This window comes from Borostomias antarcticus, assembly GCF_949987555.1.
Source record: "Borostomias antarcticus genome assembly, chromosome: 33".
Taxonomy (NCBI): domain Eukaryota; kingdom Metazoa; phylum Chordata; class Actinopteri; order Stomiiformes; family Stomiidae; genus Borostomias; species Borostomias antarcticus.
Window position 1 is genome coordinate 4,334,348 of NC_140266.1, and position 5,000 is coordinate 4,339,347.

Genomic DNA, 5,000 nt, shown 5'->3' on the forward strand with positions numbered 1-5,000 from the left:
AGGGTCTGTCTCCCTGTGTCTGTCTTTGTCTTCCTCTATCTGGGTTCCTATCTAGAAACTTCTTTCATCCTCTCCACTTCTCTCTCCCTCTGTTTCCCCTCCTTCTCTCTCTCTCTCTCTCTTTCTCTCTCTCCCTCTCTCTCTCTCTCTCTCTCTCTCTCTCCCTCTCTCTCTCTCTCTCCCTCTCTCTCTCTCTCTCTCTCTCTCTCTGTCTCAGTTAAAGGTTGCTTTGGCTCAGATTCCTAGATAACTGCTGCTCTCTTTGCTGTCTGACACGCACTAATGCTCCCACCCCCTGATACAAACACACACACACGCGCACACACACGCACGCGCACACACACACACACACACACACAATCTATTCACCTTCTCTTTCTCATTTACTCTTTAAACTCTTTCTCAGCTCTCTCTCACACACACACACACACACACACTCACATGCACGCACACACACACACACACACACACTAACAAACGCACTCTAAACGCTAAACAAACACTGATGATGTCCGAAATTGCAATGTCAGTCCCACTCAAGCTTGAAAGACATGCAGTCAAACACATAAGTACACACAAACACACACAAACACACACAAACACACTCAAACACACTCAAACACACACAAACACACTCAAACACACACAAACACACTCAAACACACACAAACACACTCAAACACATACAAACACACTCAAACACACTCAAACACACACAAAGACACTCAAACACACACAAACACACTCAAGCACACACAAACACACTCAAACACACACAAACACACTCAAGCACACACAAACACACGCAAACACACTCAAACACACACAAACACACTCAAACACACACAAACACTCAAACACACTCAAACACACTCAAACACACACAAACACACTCAAACACACACAAACACACTCAAACACACACAAACACACTCAAACACACACAAACACGCGGTTTATGGTCAAGTAAAGCAACCCGTAGTGTCAAAAGAGCTCGTTCTTGAGTCCTATTCCTTTCACAGGCTCACAGACCTTTTCCTCCGTGGTGGACCGGCTCTTTAGTCTCCTCTGCATTTCTCATCTGTCTCACACACACACTCACGCTTGAGTCACGTTTTTCTCCCCCTCCTCCCTCCCCCCTCCCTCCCTCCTCCTCTATCATCCCTCTCACATCCATCTCTCTCTTCCCTGGTGTCCCCCTGACCGACGGCACAGTCCAGCCCTGTCAAATCACTGTCTGTGTGAGTGGAATGCGAAGGCTGTGGTTGGGGAGATGTAGAGGTGTGTGTGTGTGTGTGTGTGTGTGTTTGTCTGTCTGATACTTTCCCCCCCCCCCCCTGTCGCCCCCCCCCCCCCCCCCTCCCTAAGGTTAGCAGTGTTTGTGTTTACAGACGGAGTTCCTCAGAGGCCATAAAGATGGGGCTCTGAATGGGGGAGAGGAGGCAGGCATTCCTCCGTAAACTCCAGGGTCATCACACTCACCTGATCCCCCAATGAGAGACTGCAACTTACTCAGAACACACACACACACACACACACACAACACACGCACACAACACACACGCACACCAACCCAAATAAGTGTTAAGTCAGGGGGCGTGCTAGGCCATCATTCCATGCCTCAGTAAGCAAGCATCAGGCGTTAGGACTTGAAGAGATTTACAAGGGTGCGGGTGACATGGAGACTATGGGGAAAAGGAGCTCTCTCACACAGGGCTCCACGGCTCGGGCCAGGTGTGGAGAACCATACGCAATTCAGGAACCAGATGGTTCTACGTTCTATCTCACATCAGTGGAATATAGAGAGGTGTGGTAACTGAACTACCCAGTAGATGATTTGGGTTGGATTTCTGATACAGTAGTTCAACAGTGATAAGAAAAACGTAACTTCAGATCACTACGCAATTTGACTGATCATGAGCACGTTCATCTGGAATGAGCTGAGCGCCCTCTAGTGGTGGAGTTGTGATAACACACATTTTTACTCAGAAAGGGTTTCTTTCTCATTCACCCTCCATCGTTATCTGTTTGAAAAGTATATATATATGGCTACATTTGAATACACCTTTTATTTAGTTAACATTTATTTTACCATGTTAGTCTAGGAGACCTGGACAAAATAGCAGTATGATCATACAGATAAAAACAACAACAAGGAAACATGATGCATTTAAAGTGTCAGAATGTACAAATATGCCTATTAAAATACCTAAAGTCAGCGACCTAATCAAATATGTGTGAGTGTAATGGCTCAGGCTAGTAGGCATGTGGTCTTTATTAGTGTCAATTCTGCTTCAGAATCAGTTTATTGGCCATGGTGGTTTTTACACAAAGGCTGACTACGAATGTGCTTTGGTCAGTGGTGCATAACACTGACCACATTAGACAGGGTGCAAGGACAAGACGGGACAGTGCTTGTTTGTAAAAGGGTGAACGGTATGTCCACACAACTCAAATAGTGTACTTCAAAACAGTGTACTTCATGATAATCTAGTGACTTTGTTGACCCTGCAAGTCAGAGCAAGTCCAGCGCTTCAGCTGAAAAAGGGCGGGGCCATACCCGGATCACGCGTGACCAGCGCAGTGACGCAGAAGTTGTTTTGGAGGAAGTGAAAGACGGTGTAACGTTAGACAGAAAAAAGATCTCTTGAGAGAAGGGTAGATTGAACATCCTGCGCTCAATTCAACACACATTTATATCATACATACCTGCGAAAAACCCAATTTAGTACAACAACCTGAGACTTAAGACGAGGTAACGTTAAAGTAAAGAACCTGGTCCGTTACGTTGCCACACTAGCTAGCTAGCTAGCTAACTCATTAACGTGCTGGTAACGTTAGCCACTAGCTAGCGGAGCTGTCAACGGGCACTGCATCGCAGCCAGTCTGAACAATAGCTAGCTAGCTAATTACCTACATCCAGCCCTCAGAAATCGTCGTTCGGGTGTGTTGGGAGTTGAAGGTAAGTGTCAGTAAGATATTTTCACACAGAACTATGATTGTTTTCCCTCAGGTTTAACGGTATTTAACGGTAGCTAACGGTCGCTAGTAGTAGGTGCCCACCGGCCAGGGTGACGGCGCAGAACGTTCAGAAGTGCCCGGATAGGGCGGTTTGCTTGTTAGAGACGGAGCAGAACGTTCAGAAGTGCCCGGATAGGGCGGTTTGCTTGTTAGAGACGGAGCAGAACGTTCAGAAGTGCCCGGATAGGGCGGTTTGCTTGTTAAGCGACGGTTGGGCAACAACCAAAGGAGCTCGCGGGTGGAACGTTCGAGGTCGATGATCCAACTACCGCGAATAATAATCAGCACGTGCCTCTCCCGCCCTTTAAATTGCACACAGCGTGAACATTCTGAGGTAATCCCTGTAAGTATAGCTGGGATGAACATGTCATCTCGTTTAACGTGGCCTGTTAACGTCTTTGGTTTGATGTTAGCTAAAACTTAGAGCCTCTTTTGGGAGTGACTCGATCCTTTTACAAACATTCTCTACAATTTATCAGTTGACACGACGATTAACATGTCTCTAGTTGCTGTATGTGACAGTCAACTGCCTCATACAGACCTCCACCAGGCCCTAACCCCTACAGCTTGGCCCAAGTTCTCCCATGTGACCCAATCCTGAATGCAGTGTCATGGGTTGCAGATTAGACGAAGTAAGGGGAACATTACAGTAACACAAACTCTCCATCGTGGCTTATAGCTAGACAACAAGATATATACACTCTTCCGGGTCATCCCAACCAACCATAGTGATACCTCCATGCCACCAAACTAGCTAATAGATATTGTCTGACATTGACTGACTGGACTAATTGTAGTCTACTGGGCAAATGCCCTATTTAACCAAGTCTTACAGGGTTGACATGCTCTCCTCTCATTCCAGGAGCTCACACCAAAACAATCCCAGCGTTCACTGGGGCAGGTGGCCCTGTGAACCTGCCCAGGGGAGGGGTGTGTGTGTGGGGGGGGTAGGGTATTACTGTGTGACATGTGGGGAGATGTGTTGAGCAATAAGCTGTCTTGTCAATCGGCCGGTTCTCGGCTATATTTAGAGGTTTGTTGTTGTCTTGTCTCGGTGGCTGGTTGTATCTATGGGTCGACCATGTGCATGCAAACCCGAGGAGTGACGTGGGACTTCCCCTTCCATGAGGGGAGAGAATGGAGGGTGACACCGTAACCAACTCCCTCTTCCCTCTCTGCCATGGACTATTCTGTTTATGGAGGTTAGAGAATGACATGTCACACTCTCTGCGTGTCAAGGCAAGCGACATCAGGCTACCTGAGGTGATGTAGTCATCACAGCATGCGTTGGGTGTCCCAGCGACGGCCAATCACTGCCTCCAGACCTGTAGCCTATCTGAGCTCGGGGGTCAAAGGTCACAGGGTCGAGGGTTGTTTCTTCTATAGTCATGTGACTGTGGTCTGAGCATGCTCGGAAGCTTATTCCCGCTGAAGTTCTCCAGTCCATTTACTAGCCTGCACAACTGGCTTGAAAAGGACAGTAGAGTCTTTGAGAGAATTTTTGAAAAGAAGACTAGGGTGATTAGCCAGTCCTGGATATTTGAAGCTGGTCAGAGTGGTAAGTTTGGGCTTTTAGGGTGCTGGACTCCCCGTTTGCAGCTGGGGTGTTTCTTGCCACCTATGGCTCGGTGTGTGGGGACTGGATCTCGAGCCCTGGGTTAGGGTTAGGGTTAGGGTTAGAGAGGTCACAGGAGGCGGTCAGATCCGTTTCTTATCCTAAGCTCCCGTCGGCCCGCGGACTGCGTGGTGCGCTGTTCGTTTCCATAACAAAATCTCTGCTTTTTTTTTTCTCAACAGCTGTTGTTTTTTTTGCCCATTGTGTTGAAAGCTGCAGTCTGGTTTTGTGTTTACACTGTATAATAATAGTCTGCATCAATTTCTCAGCTTCTCCATGTCCACTAGCATTGTTGTCGTTAGCTTCATGCTAACTACAGGCCGTCTTCTGGACATTTTACCTCTTCTTTGATGTGATTGTCCCT

At 47.4% G+C, this 5,000-nt stretch overlaps 1 protein-coding gene across 1 annotated transcript in view; it reads left to right on the forward strand.

The window, feature by feature from the left end:
- Positions 1–2,615: 2,615 nt before the first annotated feature.
- LOC311327519 (ras-related protein rab7-like) overlaps positions 2,616–5,000 on the forward strand; it is an 8,627-nt gene continuing 6,242 nt past the window's right edge. Inside the window, exon 1 of the mRNA XM_084460591.1 lies at positions 2,616–2,962. The gene's annotated coding sequence lies outside the window, so the exon portion shown is untranslated. The remainder of the gene's footprint in view (positions 2,963–5,000) is intronic.